Source organism: Natator depressus, chromosome 14 (genome assembly GCF_965152275.1).
Source record: "Natator depressus isolate rNatDep1 chromosome 14, rNatDep2.hap1, whole genome shotgun sequence".
Classification (NCBI taxonomy): Eukaryota; Metazoa; Chordata; order Testudines; family Cheloniidae; genus Natator; species Natator depressus.
In genome coordinates, this window is record NC_134247.1 from 24,053,298 (window position 1) to 24,076,076 (window position 22,779).

Sequence of the window (22,779 nt, forward strand, 5' to 3'; positions counted from 1 at the left end):
AGTTGGTACATTGAAGCTGCTTGCCAAACTTTAATAATTTGGGGAGACTGGGATTGGCTGGGCAAGGAGAGTAGGAACTGATGAGAATGGGGAATTGGGGAGGTGGGGAGGGGGTGGCTGGAGGCCAGCTGAGTGGGGAGAGGAGCTAGGATGTGGGAAACTGGGACTGGTTGGACAAAGAGACTGGGAGTGGGATAAGAAACCTGAGGAGTGGAGTCTGGGACTGGCCAGGTGAGGTGAATGGGATTGGGACTAGGAGCCAGGCCTGGGTTACAGACAGGACTGGGACAGGTTGAATTGGATGGGGCACAAGGGGTAAAGCTTGGGGTGAGGGAGGGAATGGTCAGAAGGGGTTATGCCCACTACAGCACACTCCCCTTCAGAGCTTGGAATGGAACCCAGGATTTCTGAATCTCACCATTCCTCTGCTGTCAGCAAAAATCTGTGAAACCCACTGGCAAGGTGTACGTTTCAGCCCTCTCAAATACTCGACCACATGGAGGATGACAAGTTACTACTGAGATCAGTTACTCCCTGCTCAAATGGCAGATGTCTGTGCAGTAGGTCTAAAGTTTCCAACCCTGCTGATGATCCACACGTTTGTCAGTATAATGGCACGTGATGGAATTTCTGTTTTTTCAAAAAGCCTAAGAAATGTTAAACACACACAAGCTATGTTAAAAGAACATTATTATTAAGGTTGCAAATTCAAGCACTAAAAAGTTAGGAAATGCCAGAATTAAGGATGCCAATGTAATCTTAATTTGGCCCCCTTGTGCACGTGCATCATGATACAGTCTTTAATTACAGGTTTCAGAGTAGCAGCCATGTTGGTCTGTATCCGCAAAAAGAAAAGGAGGACTTGTGGCACCTTAGAGACTAAATTTGTTAGTCTCTAAGGTGCCACAAATACTCCTAGTCTTTAATTATGTAATCACATATTATTTTTTCCACAGGCTCCCTCATTTTTGTGTGTCATACATACACTATTGTTTATAACAGCCACTAAGAAACTGAAATCTGTTTTCCTCTTGGATTATCTGCCCTTCCAGACCATCAGTGAGGTCTCTACATGGCTGGATAGGAGCCCAGCCACACCAGTAGCCATATAACAGATTGCTGCAGCATTCTGTGGAAAATTTTTTCCATAGTGGCTACTGTTTCTGAGTGCCTCAGGTTTTGGGTGATTAACCTGAGACCACTTAAACATGCCCCAAATTGGGCAACCAAAATCAAAGGCACAAAAATCCATGGCCAGTTTTGAAAGTTGGGCTGAGAGGTCTTTTTGGAGTTGCGCTTACCTACAATGACACCTCATTGTTAGCTACGGTGTTCTTCTTTCCTTCTATGTTCCTTTGCATAGTTTAACAGTTGCCACAGTTGACCACAGAGGTGGCTGTGTTGCAGTGGTGACTGGTGTGATTTCCCTGTAGAATCTGTGCAACCAGTGAAGACTGTAAAGCACTTTGGAAGCCTGCTGGATGAAAGGCAACGTATGTGCATACAAGATTATCATCCGCTGATCTGGAAACACTACCATTCTGACCATTCTGTTGTAGAAGTGGGGTTTCATTCTTAGCACTAACGCACTGTATTAATTACAATGGTTTAATCCACCATCTTTTCCAGCAAATATCAGCAAGAACAAAGACTGGTCATCCACACAAGAAAGTAATCATGATACTTATTTTACTCAGTCCAACTACACTGTCTGCCATTAAAAAGTCAGTGTTTGTCAATGATTGTTTCTGATTCCTAGTGTACAGAGAAACAGCGGAATCCTGTGTCCCATTGTACGGTAACTTGGCAAAGGCTGTCTTTTCAGCAGGACCACTGTGAATACTAGTGGGGTGAAAAGAATGAAGTGGGGTGTGCTAGGTTTTTTACCATTTTTTGGATCTTGTTTGAAAGTCATTCCTAAATTAAGACTTTGGAATGTGAACTTTTGCATTTAGCTGCTGCTGGTAAAGACCCAGTGGAAAAACAGAAACAGGGTCTACTGATAGATTGGGAGAGATCATATCCAAATCCCAGAACCAGCCAAGGACAATTCTGTATGCAGCTAAAAGGAAATCAAGGAAGAACATATCAAAAGTGAATTAATCTCTGAAAGTGCCTTGCCTTAGACAGCTTTTCAATGCCTCCCCCCTTAGATTTAGATGATATCATGTCTAAATTAAGGAAACTAATTAAACTCTCATCAGCTAGTTTGCAAACTGCAGGCAATTAACTCCAAATACACAAACATTGCTTGAGTCAATTCTGCAGCAGCAGCAGAGAGAGAGAGCGTCTTGGACAATATGAGCATGTCAAATATTCTAAGAATTACATTGTGACTTTTAAGCCCCAGCCTGTAGCTATGGAGGGACTGCATGACACCTGGGAGCTCCCAGAGGAATGTGCTACCCCTAAACTAATGCCCTGCTTCTGCTGACCTGTGTGAAATGGGAGGTAGCCCTCACCTCACCTTCCTGCCATCCCCTCCACTCCTTGGGATGAGCTTTGAGTTTTACTGAAAGACAAACCCAGCTGAGTGGCAGAAATAACTAAAACCAGGTTTAACTATGATAAAGAGCCTCTATGGCGCTCAAACTGAGCCCAACCCAAGTACCAATGTCATTCCAGGTTTGGGTAATGTCTCTGGTTGGCTTGGTTATCTTTTCCTCTACCTGAGACCTTCTGGCCTCTGTGAGGAAGAGGAAAATCCAAAGGGCCTTAAGAAAGGCTCTGCTCTCCCTATGGCCAGGGAGTATGGGGAATCCTGGAGTCAAACTGATCTAGAGATAAAAGACCCCAGTCTCCTCCCTCACTGACCTGTATTAGCTTCATTGGCTATTACAGCCAGATGGCCAAATTCTCCTCTTGCTCAGACTCAGACTCACGCCTTGAGGTCAATGGTGTTGAGCTGCTGTGGAAGGAGATTTGGTCCAATATACTCCGGGGATCAAGACTTCCCCTAAACTTGTAAGTAGCTGTGACATCAACAAGGGACTCAGAGGGGAATGTGGCTCTGGGAGATACCACATGATAGACAGACAGACAACAGTACATTTGGTGAGTAGTTTCCAAACCACTTCCCTTGTCTCCGCTTGTCAATGATGCACTTTTGGGAGTCATGAAACCCCAGTGGGAAACTCTTCAAAGTGTACAGCATGAGGTCAGTTTGTGCTTCAGAGAGAAACTTGTAGAGCAGCGGTTCTCAAACTGTAGGCCGGGACCCCAAAGTGGATTGCGACCCAATTTTAATGGGGTCACCAGAGCTGGCGTTAGACTTGTTGGGGCCCAGGGCCAAAGCCCGATCCCCACTGTTCAGGGCCAAAGCCAAAGCCCTCAGGCTTCAGCCCTGGGTGGCAGGGCTCAAGTTACAGGCCCCGCACCTGGGATTGAGCCCTTGGGCTTTGGTTTTGGTCCCCTCTTCCCAGAGCAGCCGGGCTTGAGCAGGCTCAGGCTTCAGTCCCCTCTCCTGGAGTCATGTAGTAATTTTTGTTGTCTAGGGGGGGCGCGGTGCAATGAAGAGAAAGGAGCCCATCGAATGGAGACTCGCTAATCATGGCTGGCTATTGCACATCAGAGAAACTAATCCAGGCAGCCAAGAGGACATGCTGACCATCCCCGTGAAAGACTTGCGACTGACCTTCCAGTGATGGACTGAGCTGGAATTTAGGAATCCGCAGTGGCTGTGGTAACCGTTCTGAGTTCCAAAACTTTCTGTGGTTGTGTTGTTTTGTGAAGGTTTGTTTCCCTTCACTAATTGATAAGTAGTTACATCCTAATTCCCTTTAACAGAGTTTTCCTTTTGCCTGGGAAGCAGCTGCAGAACACACCCTTGACAGCTTTCCTTTTAACCTCATTTCCAGTGCTGTGCTCTTCTTTAACCATAAAGCGCACACATCATTTACTGTTATTTTGTAAGTAACACTCTGTGAGTCAACTCAGACTTATTCAATTTCATGCTGGAGCAAGCTATTTATTCCCAACTCTATTTTCTTACGCGTATAAATCAAAATTTATCAAGGTTAAGCATTGTTTTAATTTAGAATAAAACACGGGGGGAAACAGTCTGAAAGAAGCATGATCTGGCTTCAGAGAGTTATCCTCTGAGTTTGGGCTCCAAGTATTTTGTGTAATTTGAAGTACTATTCACATGGGGACTGGCTGCAAAGGGGGATGTCCTACAGCAGCTCAGGCTTCCCTGAAGTAGTGACCTGCGATGCCGTAGCAGGATCTGAGTTGAAACGTTGCAGTTATTATTTACTTTGCTGTGATGACATGGGACTCGAGCTGGGTATGAAAGGCTAAATCCACCAGACCAAGTAACAGCCACAAAGGGCCCTAAATGCAGTGGAATAGGTAGCAGGATGCAGGAAGCCTGCAGGTGGAATCTGCAGCCCACTGGAGCCCAGTTCCATCTGCCCTAGCATAGAGGGAAACTCGGAGGCAGGTGGGGGGAAAGCTGGGGCTGGGGGTTCCACTGCTACATGAATTCACCAGCCAACCCCCCACTCCAGCAAATAAAAATACCTCCCAAGTATTTAATTTTAAAATCTCATACTATATTGGGGACGGGAGTTATGATGCTTGAACACTTGGTATTGGCAACACTCAATGTATTCCAGGCCCTCAGACTGTACAGATGAGAGAGCACATGGGGGCTGGGAATGGTTTAGGGTGAGCATTCAGACAGGAGGAGCCATTTAAGGTGAGCACTTGGGAAAAGTGAGTGGATTAGGGTGAGCACTAAGGGGAGTGATTTAGGGAGAGCACTTGGGTGGGTGTAATGGGGTTTACAAACCCCATACCGAGCTAAGGCAGAAGAGGGGGCACTTACAGGCAAGCAGACTGACCACACCCCAGCGCAGCTGACAGAACTGTCAATCATGGAGGCATGCACCCATGGCTGTGACCAGTAAGGAACACTTACAGGGTGAGCAGTTCAGGGAGAGCCCACAGGTAGGGGGCATGTTAGGGGGAGCATTTGGGTGGACACGCAGTTCAGGGAGAGTACTCAGATGGGTGGAGTGGGCTAGTGTGAGCAGTAAGGTGAGGCTGTGGTTTAGGGTAAGCACTTGGGTAGAGGAGCATTTTAGGGTGAGCACTGAGGTGGGGGAGCTGTTTAGGGAGCGCACTCAAGCTGGCGTGTTTTGGGGGAGCGTTTGGGTAGAGTGCGCCGATTAGGGTGAGCACTGGGGTCAGGGGAAGCAGCTGAGATGAGGGAATGGGCCAGGGTGAGAATTCGGATGGGGGGGGTAGCGGTTTAGAGGGGCACATAAATTGGGGAGTGGCTCTGGGGCAGTGCTCAGGCAAGGAAGTGGTTTAGGGACACCTTTAATGTATGGGGAGTGGTTTAGGTTGAGTACTCAGGTGGGGGAATCTTTCAGGGTGAGAACTCAGCGGGGGGGAGCAGTTCACGGAGAGCACTGGGGGGAGGGGAATGATAGGGTCTTCGGGAAAAGGTGGGAGTGGGGTGTGACACACACAGCAGAGGCCTCGTTGCTTTCTGTAGATGAGGCCTAGCTGTCCAGGCAGGCAATGGCACCTGCCATTGTCAGCACTGTGCTGTAACCCCAGTGCCAGGCATGTGAACCCAACCACGGGGGTTTTGGGTACTTACATTCCCCTGCATTAGCGCATGAATGGGATGACCGAAGGCAATGCCTGAAGCAGGCAGATTTAATACTTGCATGTGTTATTCTTATTTATCTGTAAAAAGAAAAGGAGTACTTGTGGCACCTTAGAGACTAACAAATTTATTTGAGCATAAGCTTTTGTGAGCTACAGCTCACTTCATCACTTCACTTCAAGTTGCATCCGATGAAGTGAGCTGTAACTCACGAAAGCTTATGCTCAAATAAATTTGTTAGTCTCTAAGGTGCCACAAGTCCTCCTTTTCTTTTTGCAAATACAGACTAACACGGCTGCTACTCTGAAACCTGTCATTATTCACCTGTGTTTTCCCTGCCGTGGGTTGGTCTGATCCTATGCAATAGCGCTGCTGGTCTCTTTGTCACTGGGCACACAGTTTTCTGAATGCGTAGGACACTGCGAGAGGGCGTCTGGAGAAGAGAGAAGGAGGCCACAGCCCAGTGGGGTGTAATACGGGAAAGCTGTGAAGGTTAACTGAAGTTTGTTTAATGGAATCTTGCCAAAGAGAGAGATGCCGGAAAACAACTTTGTTTACCGTGAGACATGCAGCTGCAATACAGAACCAAGGCAAAAAGTGCCTCACAAGGAATGGCATGAGGCACAGAGGCTGTAGCGATGGAACATTCATCGCCGGTGGGTTCCTGCTCTCTCGTACAAGGCAAAGGTTGAATAGTGTGGGAATGAGGATCCGGGAACAGATGAGAACGGGAAACTACGATAAGTACTGGTCCTGCCCTGTACCATGCAGGAGCCCATGGATGGGCAAACTACAATTTGCCTATGGTTCTGTGGGTGCTTCCCTGAGGACTTGTGCTCCCGAAGCCTCCTCTCGTTCTCTCATGACCAGCCTTTCCATCATGCTTTTTTTGCCTTCTTCCTGATGGACCCAGCAATAAAACCCAGGGCTCCTGTACTGCAATCCCATGCACTGCCACAAGAGTGCTCCCTCATGGCGACAATCTTTCTCAGTGCTTCACTCTTAACACTTTCTAATGAAGGGCCCAGCCAGCCTGCTTTGTGACTACAATGTGGTGTCCGAAGAGGATTAAAATGCAGACACAGATACTTATTTGAAGCCAGTTCTCCTGAGAAAAGAATGGAGCCTGATAAGGGAACCTAAGAGTCCTTTCCTTGCCTCCAACAACAAGAGGAGACAATAGAGTGACGTATAACAGCCCTTAAATCTACTCGTGAAATTTGAAGACGGGCGGATGGTCACAGTATAAAATGCTCACCTATTGCATGGTGCCACATACACCTTTGTTATTTATTAATAACTAACAGCAGTTCTGCTGAAAGACAGGATTGTTTCTGCCATCAATAACAACATTGTGAAAGGGCAGTTGTTAAGAGTTATCCAATTGTTAAGCCTTAACATTAACTAAAGCTGGAGATATCGGCAGAACAGCAAATACAAGTCCTGGTAAATCAGGAGGAGAACAGAGAAGCAGCTGGTGTAGAAGTTATTAAATCAACAACTCCTAGAAAGGCTGCATTTCATGAAACATTAGCAGTAATGGTGAGGGAAGGGAAAGATGTGCTTGGCGAGATGTGCTACTGAGCAGCCCGGGCATGTGAGAAATGACAGAAGCTGCAAGAGAAAAAGCCCCAGTGTGATGCAATCAGCATGCATGCATTCACAGCAATGGGTGATGCAAGCATTGCTCTTGGCAAGCTGTTTATTAGAACAGGCCCCCAGGTCAAAACTGAGGACACTGAAAAATGAAAAATAACTGGGGAATTGAATGGAGACTCTGTCCCAATTGAATCTGATACAAGAATCCAAGCCAATGTGCTACCAGAAGATACATACCAGAAAAATCAGGAATAAATCGGTGTGCACTCACTGGATGGGGCCTCAGGGGTGAGATGGTGGGGGAACACCTTGTTTGAGTATCCTGCCAGGGCTTAGGTATGAGTGAGGGCTCCGAGCGGCTCGCTAGCTATGGAGTAGCATCAGCACTCAGGCAGCCTCGCATGGGCCCATCAGCGGAACCATAGGCACCAACAGTTAAGGTGGCCGCTGAGCAGAGGTTTTGTGAATGTCAGTCATGCCTAAATGGTGCTTCTGCAAGGCCCTTGGGAACTGAACCAGCATTTGGAGGGTGTAGCCCCATCTCGCCTCACCTACTTGGGTTCCACAGCTAAAAGAAGATGTCTCCTGCTGGGATATGGGCACCTCCCCTGAAGGGTATGACCAGGTCATGTCCAGAAGGGAAGCCCCTTGGATTAAATAATGGTCTTGGTAAAGCTTCTGGGTGCAGTACTCTGGCATCCACTTCCCCACTTCATCTGACAGTGCCCTAATGTATTGCCCTGCATGGCACTGTTTATCTGGGGGGCAGGGGGGTTAAGCTGGGAGGGCCTCTTTCTTACATGTCAATGGAGATGCATTTTTGAGATTTTATTCTTTTGTGAGTTACAGTGCAAGAGTCGGAGAGAAGCACAACACAAATTGAATGCATAACACTAGGTTTTATAGAGAATATATAAAGCAAGATCCTGTCTCAGTTAAAGAAATGACTGATATTCGGTTGGAATTATTATCTTGCTTTTCAAAGGGGAGATGCGGAAGAGAAGCATAGAGACATATGGTGTGAGCAGGAGAGCGAGTGGTGACAATGTTCAGTTGCTTGATGGGTAACTCAAGCTCACAATACAGCAGCCTCAGCCAGGACTGGACAGGGACATTAACATCCCTACTCTTATGACAAGAGCCACAGCTCCTTAAGGAAGCCACTTGCTCAGGACCTTGCTTTTATGTCTCCTCTCAAAAGGAGCAGGAGCTTTGGAGTAATGTTTTGCCAGCTCCCGCACTGGGCCGGCATTCTCTCTCCCCAGTTCAAAGATCTGCTCCTTCTCTAGAGCTTTAGCTTGGTACAAGGAGCCGTCACTGTATATCCCTGAGAGATGTTCTAAGGCATGGTTCCTGCATTTGCCGCAGCTCGCATTCAGATGCCATGGTCAGTGAGCACCAGCCCTACACAGCTCCGCTGGCTCAGCCTTCATTCTCAGAATCACGGCTCATAAATGATGCAGGCTGTAAGTAGCAGTGGCTCTGGTAAGGTGTCTGCATATGACCAAAGGGACTGGATTCTGACCCATCCTGCCCCACGGTGGGTTCTGTGCTTCCGGGTCATAATGAAGAACGTGTCCTGCATGTGCTCTCACCCTTGGAGGTTGGCCAGTCAGCTCAGGGTGAGGCAAATTGGCAGGAGGTGAAGAAATGCAGGGTAGCTTGCACTGCCGGCTCCCTGATCTGGGATAAATAAATACATTCAGTTTCCAGAGCTATCCCAATGGAATCTTAAACCAGCACTGAAATCATCTGATGAGTAAAAAGAAAAGGAGTACTTGTGGCACATCTGATGAGTGTGATCGCCGGAAGCTGTGCTCTCCCTTTACACTCAGGGATCAAGTTCCTTTTCCTCTCTGTGGCTCCCTTCCCCCTGTGGAATAAAAATGGGGCAGTAATCTCTGTCTGCCTCATAGTAACTGGTGTATGGTCTTCTCCATGGCTAGATAAATGAGTGCCAGCTGGCCTGGGGTGGGATGGAACCCAGGCCCTACCTCTGTGCTCCTTCCTCAGTGAAAAGGGGGCACTTTGGAGGGACGACAATATTGACAAAGAGGATGTGTTTTACCAGCTCCTGGATTTCCAGAGCCGTACTTAGAGTTGTCATGCCTGGTTCAGGGCAATTCAGTAGCCTGGACCTGGGGAACTACACACCTAAAATAGCTTCATGGTACAGACCTTAGCAGAGTTTTCTATTGCACACACCCAGGTAAATGTTCGTATAGTCATAACACCTCTTTTACAGAACAGGACCCTGAAACACAGCAAAGAGGGTTTTTACCTAACAGACTGTGTTCATGGCAGATTTCAGATTCATGAGCTCAGCAAGTCTTGATCTCATTCTCTGACATGCACCACCCCCAAAAATTGAAAAGGCCAAAACGTTGAACAGCTCAAGGGTCTTTATTTTTCAGCCTGATAGATTACACCACTGTTGGAGGAGATTTTGCTCAAACTTTCGAGATAGAATCACCGTAGCACAGAGACTAAAGGTAGAAAATTTCAGCCCCCAGGTGAGGGTTTTAGAAACTTGTACGTGTAAGAAAAAAAGCAGTTATAATGGAAGCTAGTTTTGGAATCTCAGTTCTAGAGGGCACTGCTATCAGCCAAGAAATCGCAATGTAAATTGTAGGAACAGTTGCTCACAATCCTTTTGTTTGCTTTAAAGGCACACAACCAATGTAGGGACAACATTTTTGGCCTTTTTTTCCAGACAAAACTTTTGCAAAACGTTGTCAGTTTTCTTAAAAATATTCCCGTTTTCACTGAAACAATTTTTTTTTAAATGTTGTCATTCTGTTTTTTTCCCTTTTGCCTCATTTTTTCTCCTCCAACCCTCTCTTTGCTCCTGAATGTGATGGAATGAACCATGTCTAGTTTTAGGGGAAGGGGATTTACTGATATTTTTCCTTTTTCCTTTTCATTCTCTGTAGCTTTCCCCATAGTGACAGAGCGCTGAAAGGAACCATGAAGCCTTGTAACTCTGATACCTTTCCAAAGTTGGAGAAGTTTTCAAAATTAAAAAAAAGGAAAAATTAAAAAGTGGGGAACCCCCCTAACCCCAAACTGTTGATATTCTTAATTTTATTGTACTTGGAGGGGGACAAAGGGAGAAAATCAAAAATTAAAATGTTGGGGCTTTTTTGGGGGGGAAAAATCATGAAAGTTTTGGAAAAAATAATATTTTGTTCCATTTTGAAACCTGCAAAAGGGAATCAAATTCAAAAAATGTTCACAACATTGTTTTTCCACTTTTTGAAATATCTCTGCATCATATCCTGCAGTGCTTTGTCTTCCGGCAGAATACAAGAACTCCTGTTGGAGTCAGTGGGAGATACCCAATGTATTCTGGGTGTGGGATTGTTGCACTGCAGAATGCCTGGGAAAATCAGTCATGTGGTTAATGTGGTTTATTTGTGAATGACTGAAATCACTGGATGTGTCCCAATAGCTAATCTAGTAGCAATGATGCATCAGCAGAGGGTTTCTGAAAGACAGGTTTGGCAGGGAGCTATGGTTTAAAAGGTCACTGTTTTCAATCAATCTGGTTTAAAGCTTAAAATGGACATTGAAGAAGCACAGATGGATGGAGAGATCTTTGTTTAGCACAACTGCCTGGCAAGTCAGTATTTTTCTTCAGCTGCCATGAGACTAGTAGAGACTTCCCCGCCAGGTGCCACCTTGCTCAAACCTGTTCCAGCCGACTGTGGGGTGGGGATGCTGGCATTGGGTAGGTTAGCAGCAGGCTCCAAGGCTACCAAGCCGGTGCCTTTCTACAGCACTTGATCCACACCATTTTAACAGCTGAAGTTTATGGCTACAAGCCATTTGGAAATATGAAAATGAGCTAATTAAATTATTTGCCTAAAATATTTATGTGGTGCTGCACAAAGCTTGGCAGCACCACGCCTTTGGAGCCCTCACCTTGCCCTTGCCCTTGCCCTTAGTGCTGAGTTGGGAATATTCACCCTGCCCCACTGGGGAAACTCGAACTGACTGGGAGAGTTCTCTCTTCATCAGTGACAAGATAGTGACCATGTGCAGATTGCAGTTTCTTTTACCTATGCAGAATAATACCCTGGGCTAGCGTGTGAGAGCAGCTCCCAACACCTGTCCAGGTTGTTAGTTTCCCAGTCCTTAGCGCAGGTGGCCAGGGCTTGGGGCTTTGCTTCTGAAGGTCCTAGGTTCAAATCTTGCTGAGAAGCATAGTGTCTATTTGGCTGAAGTTTGTTTGGAAAGCTGGCCTGGGACCTGTTTGGATTCTGACATTCCAACTAGTCAGGTCACCTAGCCGGAGTTCATTGCTGCTGAAAATTAGGGTACTTATTGAGATGATAAATGTGGCTTTAGGCACCTTACCGGAGCCCCCAAGTTCTGAACAGCTTTGTCTCTGTGTTCAGGTCCACAGTGGAAAACGCTTGACATTTGGCGAAAAGCCTATGTGGGACAGAGGCCCAACATTGTGACATGCTGCACCACAAATGGGTAGTAGGGACTTGCCTTCAGACTACCAGATTCCTGCTCCCTAATTCAGTCTTATCATGAAACCAACCCCCTTCCCTCACCCAAATGAACTGAGTGAAACCACTGGGAAGAAATCAAAGAGCCCAGGATGACGGCAGGCGTCAGAGTTATTTTAAAAGTTGAAAGGGGTGTTTGCGGCTCCCTCAGTGAGGTTATGCTTCTGCTCTAGCACCATACATTCATCTTCATTACTCTCATCTCCCGCAATTAAATTTGTTCCTTTTTGATCCACTCTTTCAATGGGATCAAAACAAAAGAGGCAAGTGTAAGTGATCCAGAAGTATTTAGTCAGCACCCTGTTCAAAGGCTTCGCTTCTTCACTGAACCGGTGCTAAGGGAGCCAATAAAACGTGCACAGCAATTAAGAAGAAGAAAAAAAGAAGAGCTTAAAACAGCAACAGAATCATGGATGCAGCTCTTGTGCTTAGGGTCTGGCCTGACACCCGTTAGTGTTGAAATGCTGAGAGGATTTAAGCCCCAGAAATGGCAGAATTCGTACTTTAAACAACTATAGAAAACAAGTACGTTCTCCTTTGAGCCAGAAGAAATGCTGAGCCCCATCAGCTTCCCCGCTTTCTGTATTCAGCCAGAGAAGTCGATATTGCCTGCATCCTGCCATCCCCACTGCACCCAACCGGGAGGCAAGATTGGGATAATGGGAGACATACAGGTCCTCAGGGAATCCATTTTGAAGCACTTGGAGGAGAGGAAGGTGATCAGAAACTGTCAACATGGATTCACCAAGGGCAAGTCATGCCTGACCAACCTGATTGCCTTCTAGGATGAGATAACTGGCTCTGTGGATGAGGGGAAAGCAGTGGACGTGTTATTCCTTGACTTTAGCAAAGCTTTTGATAAGTCTCCCACAGTATTCCTGGCAGCAAGTTAAAGAAGTATGGATTGGATAAATGGACTATAAGGTGGATAGAAAGCTGGCTAGATCGTCGGGTTCAATAGATAGTGATCAACAGCTCGATGTCTAGTTGGCAGCCAGTATCAAGTGGAGTGCCCCTGGGGTCGTTCCTTGGGACGGTTTTGTTTAACATTTTCATTAATTATCTGGATGATGGGATGCACTGCACCCTCCGCAAGTTTGCAGATGACACTAAGCTGAGGGGAGAGGCAGATACACTGGAGGTTAGGGATAGGGTCCAGAGTGACCTAAACAAATTGGAGGATTGGGCCAAAAGAAATCTGATGAGGTTCAACAAGGACAAGTCCAGAGTCCTGCACTTAGGATGGAAGAATCCCACGCACTGCTACAGACTGGCTAAGTGGCAGTTCTGCAGAAAAGGACCTGGGGATTTCAGTGGACGAGATGCTGGATACAAGTCAATAGTGTGCCCTTGTTGCCAAGAAGGCTAACGGCATATTGGGCTGTATTAGTAGGAACACTGTCAGCAGATCGAGGGAAGTGATTATTCCCCTCTATTCAACACTGGTGAGGCCACATCTGGAGTATTGCATCCAGTTTTGGACCCCCCACTACAGAAAGGATGTGGACAAATTGGAGAGTCCAGCGGAGGGCAACAAAAATGATTAGGGGGCTGGGGCACGTGACTTACGAGGAGAGACTGAGGAAACTGGGATTATTTAGTCTGCAGAAGAGAAGAGTGAGGGGGGATTTGATAGCAGCCTTCAACTACCTGAAGGGGGGTTCCAAAGAGGATGGAGCTAGGCTGTTCTCAGTGGTGGCAGATGACAGAACAAGGAGCAATGGTCTCAAGTTGCAGTGGGGGAGGTCTAGGTTGGATATTAGGAAAAAGTGTTTAACTAGGAGGGTGGTGAAGCACTGGAATGGGTTACCTAGGGAGGTGGTGGAATCTCCATCCTTAGAGGTTTTTAAGGCCCGGCTTGACAAAGCCCCGGCTGGGATCATTTAGTTGGGGTTGGTCCTGCTTTGAGCAGGGGCTTGGACTAGATGACCTACCAAGGTCTTTTCCAACCCTAATCTTCTATGATTCTCTGAAATCACAAGTGACATAAATGTATTTGTTAAATTGCTGTTCAGTCCTATGGATGGTTTTACTGAAAACCACAGAGGAAAGGTTTGTCTACACTGCATCTGGAGGAGTGCGATCCAGCTGGGGTAGACACACCATGCTAGTTCCGATTGACCTAGCCTGCTAATAACACAGTGCAGTTGCAGCTGCACTGGTGGCAGGAAGGGCTGGGCTCCCGAGGAGAGTCCTGTGTGAAATCCTAGGTATCTACTCAGGGCAGCTAGCCCCTCTGGTTGCTTGTGCCACCATGGCTACACTTTCATTTCGAGCAGCTCGATCAGAGGTGGTGCATGCCCACCTGAGGTGGAAATTACATTTACAGCTCCATGGCAGACATTCCCTTCGTGACAATTAGCCATGCTATGTTTTCCCCTGCAGCTGGGCTCAAATGGTCCGTGTTACTTGTGATCTGGCCAGCACCCCTAGAAAAGAACAACTAAGGAAAATGCTAGCTCTGCCCGGTATGGTCTTGGCATTCCCAGGGCTCAAAGGCCAGCCAAAGATGGGGCTGCTCTGAAACATACTATCAAACATACGTATGAGTCTGTTACAATGTCTGTTCAAAGGTGCATGAACTAGGGGAAACCAGCGAGAAAAACTAGCTGCTATATTACAACGTGCGAAGAGCACGGTCCTGAGGGAATGATGGGAGCATTCTGGGCACCTCTCAGGAATGAGAGGTCACGGCTGGGAGGTATAATCTACAGAGAAGAGGTGGAAAGGTAGTAAGGGGTTGACAAAGCTGGGGAGCTAGAGGATGGCGGAGAACTTTGAATCAGGATAAAAGGAATGAAGGAAGAGAGAAACAGCCATGGGCATTACTACGGAGCACAGATCTGGGGTGAGGTGCCTGTGTTACACTGAATGAAGCCACATATGGGCCACCTAAGAGTACCTGGGTGGTAACTTTATGTCCCAGACAGTTGAGACTCCAATGAGAGGAGGATCCATCCCAGACCTACTTCATTTTGCTAAGAGAGGACTGACTGAGATGTGAAACCCAGGGGAGGGCTTAGGCTCAGTGACTGTCAGCTACTCATATTCAGCACAGAAAGGGACACAGCAGTGCAAGGGCATCAGATTCCAGGGAATCAAATATCAAAGGAGCTAAGAAATCTAGTGAGTCCCAGACAATGGGTGGGTAAATTAAGACCCATCAGCAACAAAGAAGGGAGGGGAATCCTGAGAGATGCTATAATTAAGACCTTGATCCTGCGAAAAAGGAGCACCCAGGAAATAAGAAATGACCAACGTGACTGCGGAAAAGACCTGAGGGTGGAACCTCTGAGCTGGAGATGGAAAATGGGGAGACAGACAGAATATCGGTCACTCCCTCCTTGCAGGGAAAAGAGAATGGCCACAAGCCCGCAGTCTGGCCATGCCACATGGAAATGTGGGCACGACAATCTAAATAACTATCCAGTGGGCACACACTCCAACCAGGGAGAGGGAATACCTGTTAGGGCAACAGGGCATCATTCACACCAATGCGCTGAAGTTCAGAAAGGGAAATCTCAGGCTGAATCTGGGGTGTTCAGTACTAGACTGGCCAAAGCACTCGGTGGTATCCCAGAGGGATCAATCCGCAATTGGCGAGGAGAGGCCCTGGAGGAGCTAACTGGTCAGTTCCATCTCTAGCTTCTCTGGGCTCCACCCCGGTGAGGCTGGAACTGGGAGCACTGGCTGTGCAGTCCGGCAGAGCGTCGACAGTGCAGTGCCTGGGAGGGAGGAGAGGAGTGCGTATGCAGTCCCAGGGGATGCTAGGAGAGCCCGCACTGTGAACAACCACCAGGCCGAGCATTTGACAATCAGCCCCTCTTGGCTAGTGAGTTACAAGGGGAAGGGCTCACAGTGACACTCACAGGGCTCAAACACAGTCAGATGGGCCAGTGGGCTCATTGCTCAGGAGCCATCAGTTCAGTATTTCGGCTCAGGGGGAAGCAAGAGGCGAGTGTATCTCCTGGGGGGCCCCAGGAGTCCCTGTATTAAGCAGGCTGTTTGTGGGGTGACTAGCAGCCGCTGTGCATAAACAGGAGGGAAGGTTTGATTGTAGCAGGAGGAGGGCAGGCTGCTGGAGGGAAGAGGCTCATGTGAGATGCTCAGGCATCTGCAGCATGTCTGGGACCAGGCCGGTGATAATTGCCACATACAGCAGGCTTCGGACCCTATCCAGAGCCAAGGCACAGAGGTTGCTCGGGCAAAGCCCATTAGTTAGTTGCCCCCTGGCACAGAGGGGCAGGAGCCGGAGCACATTAATAACACACAGGGCGGGGACCTGGCACCAGTGACAGTAGCTGAAGTTGCAGAAGAGCTTTCGCTGTAGCCCCGTCCTCAGCCATGCTGCACTTTTGGAGCAATGTCGTTCTGAGGTGAGATGTGCCACCTTTGGTCTCTGCCCAGAGGGGAACTTGTGTGGAAGGTCTGACCAAGAAGGGCTCCACTGGCGGGGAGTGAGAGGAGGGTGGGGAGAAGGCATCCTGCCCAGTCTCCCAGCATCCTTGGGACATCCCGTGAACAGGTTCCTGACACAGCTGAGAGCTGACAGTCGCAATGTGGCCTGGGAGGAGCCCTTGCTGTGAAGCAAGCTCCTTCGGAGCAGACAGAGGCGGGTTGGAATAGGCCGTGACCAGCAGGGTGGTGATCCCATGCAGAGGCCAGCACAAGGTGGAGGCAGTGCATAGGCCCTCAAGCAGAGGGTGAATGGGAGCCAAGCAGTGCCTAGGCTGCGTGCTGCCCCGTGCCCTGGGAATGGTGAAAGTAGCCCAAGCTACATACAGTGGCTTCCGGAGCACACCCGCTAGGGTCTGAATGTCAGTTACCGGCTGCACAGCTTGGGTCCGACAGGGCTGCTATAGCTGTGCATTAGCAGACTCCCTGTGGAAGGAAAGGCCAGTGTTCAAGCCCCGCTGCCTGCATGTCCGGGAAGTACCACAGGCTAAGATTTGCTAGCAGCAGGACTCAGCTAACAGAGATGCTTCTCTGCCATTTTCTTTTCTCTGAGTTGTTTGCGGTTTGTGGAGTCAGCTCCCTTCTCCCCTCTCTCCTGTCGCAGCAGGAGTGTTCCAGAGAGGGAATGGGCGTCGGGAGAAGGAGAGCTGAAACGGTGCTAACTGTGACCCGTTAGAAAGGAAATGTTCAAAATTTGTCCCTCGTCAGACAGCAGCATGTGATTATGGAGTTTATCCGCCTCTGCCACGGCACCGAGCTGTTGCTGCTTATAAAGAGTGACACACACAGCGCACAAAATAACAGGCTTGCCAGACAGATCTGGGGTGGAAGCAATACTCCGAGGCAGCTTGACAAGTGGATGAGAACACACAAGGAGACCAGGCAGCTGGAGTCCAGTATAATTACTATGGCAGCATCTGCAAAAGCGTGCTCATTGGTGTGCCAAGCCACTTGCTGAATGACGGCTTCCCGTGAGATCGGCAACCCCCACAATAGTGTGAGCGGCACTTAGACAGCTTTTAATGATTGAATGTGTTGTGGGCAGGGCTGGAGTCTTACCCCATCTACCGGAGGTTGACCTTGCTGAAGAACACATAGCCAAGATTCCTCACGGTTAGTGGTAAGTCCCAGGAACACAGTGTATAATCCTCAACCCCCTTCGCTTTCCTCATGTTTCATAGCATATAAGGCCGGAAAGAGCCATCTGGTCTGACCTGCTGCCCGTCACAGGTCACCACCGCTGCCTAGATACCCCTGTATTAGGCCCCAAAACTTTAGTTAAAGCAGAACATTTCAGTCCTCAGGAAACTAAGCTGCGCGCCCCGGGCAGAGCACGGGAGGTTCCCTGTGATGGCAGGGAACTGACCATGTGAGTCATGCCCAGCTGATCCCAGCAGGTGCCCCAGTCCCCTGCTGCAGAGGAAGGTAAAAAAAAAACCCAAAAAACAGCCAAGGTCCCTGCTAATCTGACCTGTGGGCAGATAGGTTGGGGGGTGGGATTTCTTCCCAATGAGCTAACGTTGGGAAAGGCCCTGAATGGAACCAGAGCACTCAGCAGAGATGCCCACCGGCCGCGCGGCAGGTGACACAGGGCGGATCTCTTGCCTGCTGTGCAGTCTGTGCCCACCCTATCTGAAGATCTGCTGCTCAATGAGCCAACGCCAGCCTGCTCCCGGCAGGCAGCCCATGTTCTCCAGGGTCAGCCCTGAGACCCCCAGTGACGTGACCGTGTAATGGTGATGCTCTGGGAGAACACTGTCTCCACTCCCATCTAGCAGAGCCGTCCTCCCTTAGCCCTGGGATGGGAGATGGTCTGAGGCAGACGTCACATCTCACACTCCACCCCCACCCCCCAAAAAAGTGGGAGCTTACCCTTAGGCCTGAGAACCATCACTCTAGTTTCACTTGCTTTCCCAGGCGTCTCTGCACTGCACGGCCTGATTCTGGCTGGGGCCAGCAAACCAAAACCTCCCCAGAAAGGCTGCTCCCCCTGAGCGAAGGGGACCAGTACTCCTGGAGATCCCCTGGCTCCCTGTTCTGTCTGCAGTCTGCAGGTGCAGTCTGACTGCAGCCACACAGCGATATGGGAAGGAGTAAGAGGCCCACACCTCCTGCACGACCTCCGGGCCTCTTACCACAGGTGCATGGGGGAAGCTGGGGCTGGGGTAGGCTACCAAGAGCAGGCTGGCTGGGGCGGTAGCGCCATGGGCCACGGCAGGAGCAGGTTACCGCCAGCAGGAAGGCAGGGCAGGGATTGTGCCTGCTCCAGGCCCCACGCTGCTGGTGCACAGGCCCCTCTGGCACCACCTGCCAGCCGCGCTCACACTCAGCTGCTCTTCACTCCCCCTTGCCATGGGCCCGGAGGTGGGCTTTGAGTATGAGCAGGGGAAGCTGCACCACTCTATGTGCAGCCCAGGGCCACACTGGCCTCAGGGACCACCATTTCCCTCTTCCCCGTCCCCACTAATCCCTGGGGTAAGACTCTACCACCCTCCCCTGTCCCTAGCTCAGCTGTGCTGCCCAGCCTGCTGGGGAAACTGAGCTTGGAAGGGGCGTGGGGTGTTGTCACAGACCCACTCGCTGTAGGCCGATGGGCAATCGGCTGGTCTCTGGGCTGAGGGCCCCCCTGGGGATTAGCCTGGGGAGTAACCCTTGCCCCAGCTGCAGAATCAGTTTAGCGCCATCTCCATGGTGGGGCATGGCCTGGGTCCCACTGATTCGGAATGGGCCCATCCAGAGGGCTGTTCACAGGTCTGAGCCGCATTGGCTGGCTGTGTGGTAGCCGAGGCTCCCCCAACATAGATCTCTGATTCAACCGGGAACTCCTGCACCAGCTCCGCTGCCCGCCTGCCACCTTTGCAGCCCTGAAATGTTCAGCTGGATTAGAGAGTTCTGCGAGCATGGCTGAGATCAGGCCTCTGGCCTGGCCACACTGCCGGCGCTGCTGTAAGAACTGCAAGCTCGCTAGTTCTTTAACCACTACAAGGTTCCTCCCAGACTCCAAGGAGCACAACACGCCTTTTGGAGGCCAGAGAAACAGCATTAATGATACGTAACCAGGCACAAATGCAGAACCCAACTGAGTCAAACCCTCGGCCTTCACCATAGTTGGGCCACGTGTAGTATGCTGTTGGGTTTGTCAAGCTGTCCTGCAGTGGCTTAGCAGTGTGAATACAACTTCAGCACAGACTGTTAAGCAGGGCACCAGCCCCAATTTGGCTGTGAGTTCTCTACTTAGATTTCACCAACCAATTATCAAGTGTAAACTTTCCAGGTTCTATAACTACCTAACAATGGAGTCACAGAACATCCCCTTGAGTACTCCATATCTCGCCACCCAGGGGAGTCTACCTTGTGATAGATGATCCTTTACACCAAGGATCACAGCAATATTCAGGTTACTGCCAGTACCAAAGCACCAGGTACTTACCCCAGGGTATTTGCACCTTAAATCTCACACCAAAGACAATGCTTTAAACCAATCCTATAATAAACTATCTAAAGATTTATTAATTAGGAAAAGGAAACAAGAGAGTTATTTACAAGGTTAAACATATATACACATAAATGAGTTCCAATCTTCAGTTTCAAGAAGTAATAGAAGCTTCTGTGATAAGTAAGCTTTCTGTGTCCTTTAGGGCTAACCCAGGCCAAGCACTGGGGATCTTTTGCTTATGCCTACTAATCCTTGCTCCTCAGAGTCCAAGTAGCATAAAGCTACAGTTCCTTCTTGTTAGGGCTTTTTATTCCCTTCCCCCCTTGCGTTCTGAGCTGCAAACTCAGCCGCTGGAAGGAACTCACTTGCAGGACTCCTCTGCATGGTGCCATGGAAAGCAATCCACAAAGTCTTTTGTCCTCTTTGATGTTCCACAATAGTTCATCTGGTGTCAATGGGCCTTCTTTGTGGGGCAGGACATAATACCTTCTCTTGGGGATCAGCTCTTCACACTAATTAATGTCTCTGTCCTGTCTGATGATTTGCAGATGGTTATAATACAAATACTTAAATATCACCTTACAGTATAGGATACAGATGTGATAAGTGGGATTCATGCATGTAGCAGTTTACAAGCATTCAGTAAAGTCTAAACGCTAAGCACATTTTTATAATTCCGACACCTATTTTAACAATACTAACACACAGGTGAGCCAGACTGGTTCCAGCTGTGTATTTGTCAGTGTTCCCCTGAAGCATGGGGACCTTGGCATGAGCTGGCATCTGGTCTGCCAGCATCACAGAGTTGTCCTGCCAGCTGGATTGCAAGCATGTCACGGCTCAGAACAGTGTAGCATGACATGGCATGGCATGGCTTGGCACGGCATGGCTCGGCACAGCATGGCATGGTGCTATTTCTTAGAAGGTCAAAACAAATGACCTGCTTCTTCCCAGTTAGAAAGTGTTGTGTTCTCTCCATCGCCCTGTGTCCCGCAGCCTGGTCATACTCGGGGCGTAAGACCCTCACTGGAAAGCTGGTCGCAGCTGGCACTGCCCATTGGCACTTTCTGGCTTGTCACACTAAACACCCTGGAGGAGCCTTGTCAAACTGCCTCTCTCCACTGGTCAGCAGCTGCTCCTGGAAGGGCAGATTAAAGGCAGCAACAGGGCTGGAAATGGAGCCAGCCCGAAACCACCAGCCTCCCCCAGCTCCCAAGAGCATCTCACTGGAGCAGACATGAAAAGTCACTGCATTCCGCTCAGCATTGCCCACGATCCCCGCCCACAACAGAGCCAGACCCCTGCCTGCTAAGGGTCCCCCTAACTGCCTGTACCACAGAGCCACATAACACCCTGTCTTGTTTCTCTTCCCTTGTTGGATTATTTTCTGCCCCACTGTCTCTTTCCTCCTACCCTATCTCCCTCTCTTGGCTTCTCCTCGAGTCCTGAAATCAACTATACTGCAGCCATCCAAGTCTGCCTTGGCTAAAGAGAAAGGGTCCAACCAGATGATGTCCCAGACCAGATTGTGACCCCCAAAACTGAGCCCACAGACAGGCCATGCAGCTCGGCCCCTTCTCTGACACAGACACCCTAGGGGAGTGCATATCCGGAAGCACCCGCGACCACTGCAGGGGCCAGCCCAGGGGTCAGTGTCACAGAGAGCATTTTGCACAAAGGCTAGTGGAGCACAGGGTCGGGAAAGGTCCCAAGACCTTGGCCACAGCATTACTGGCTGGGCACTGGGATCTGAGTCCTTTCCATTAATCAGCATCAAATCCCCTCCAAATGTAACGGATAAATAAACAACAAAATCTGGTCCCTGATTTGGTGACAGTAACTCTCGCCCCACCTCCAGCCCCACCCCTTGCTCTGGTATTTGGGAAAGAGAAACAGGTTTTTTCCAAACTCTGAGGACCACCAAGTGCCTCCCCCCAGCTGCTGAGTACAGTGTAGAGACTCCCCAGTAAACTCCACCTGCAGAGGCAGAGCAGTGGGTCCAGGATTGCTCTGGCAGCCTCTCTGTACCCAGCACCCTTGGGCCCAATCTGCTGCCATGGGGAAATGTGCATCCAGTGGGACTGCTGGGATAGTCCCAAGAAATGACCTCATTGTCTCTTCAACATGCATCAGCTCGAGGAACCCATGGCTAACGTTCTGGAAGGCCTCTGAGCCCCCCCCGCAATCTGCTGTTTCTCACAGGCCCATGTAGGGATGAGGAACTGCTCCAGGGCAAAGAAGCTCTTCTGAGCACAGGGCCTGTCCTGTTAATCCCCATCCCTGCCCTAAGGTTGCCAATTTTGGTTGGATATATTCCTGGAGATTTCATCACATGACATAATCTTTAACGAAGGATTAATCTTTAATTCCTGGAGACTCCAGGCCAATCCTGGAGGCTTGGCAACCCTATCCTGCCCTGAGGTTTCTGGAGGTTTGAATCAGCAGCTGGGACAGGCCTGATTAGTAACTCCCTACCCTCACCACCAGACAGGCCCGGAACTTTGATTTGGATTGTAGCAGGATAAATGGGTCTGGAGACAGAGGGCCAGGTCTCAGGAAGGACCTAATCTGGTGTCACACAGAAACAGTTCTCCAGCTTCCCCGGTGGTGCAGCAGCACTGTACATCACTGGGAGCCATGTTGCCCCAGCCCTTTCTACTGGCCTTGGAGCGGGTTTCACAGAACTGCCCCTGCTGAGTAAAGCGTAGCTTCTTCTGAGCTGAATCCCACCCGGGGGAGTATGCACAGCTCCCCATGAGGTCAGCGACCATGCCTGGGGCACGTACACCACAGGCCGGGAGGTTCAGCAACTTAGGAGAATCAGGCCCTCAGCTCCCACTGAGCTGTGCCCTCACTCCCTTCACTCCTTTGAAAAGGCCAGCCTTAGGCCTCGTCCACAGCTCCCTGCTTCAAAGTCCCCAAAGGCCAGCTCCCCTGGGGCCCAGCCTAGTGTGGACGCTCTGCTTTCAGTCTGGGAGAGGCTTACAGTAATGTAGTTCCGATCGATTTCTTACCAACTGGAGCAAACTGAAAGAAGCTGGCTCAGACCGAAAGGCGAGTATGCACACAGGCCTTTGTACTGGTTTCCTCGTACTGATTGCAGTAAACCCTTTTTAAAAAAATCCATCGAAGTAAAATTTAAAAAGGAA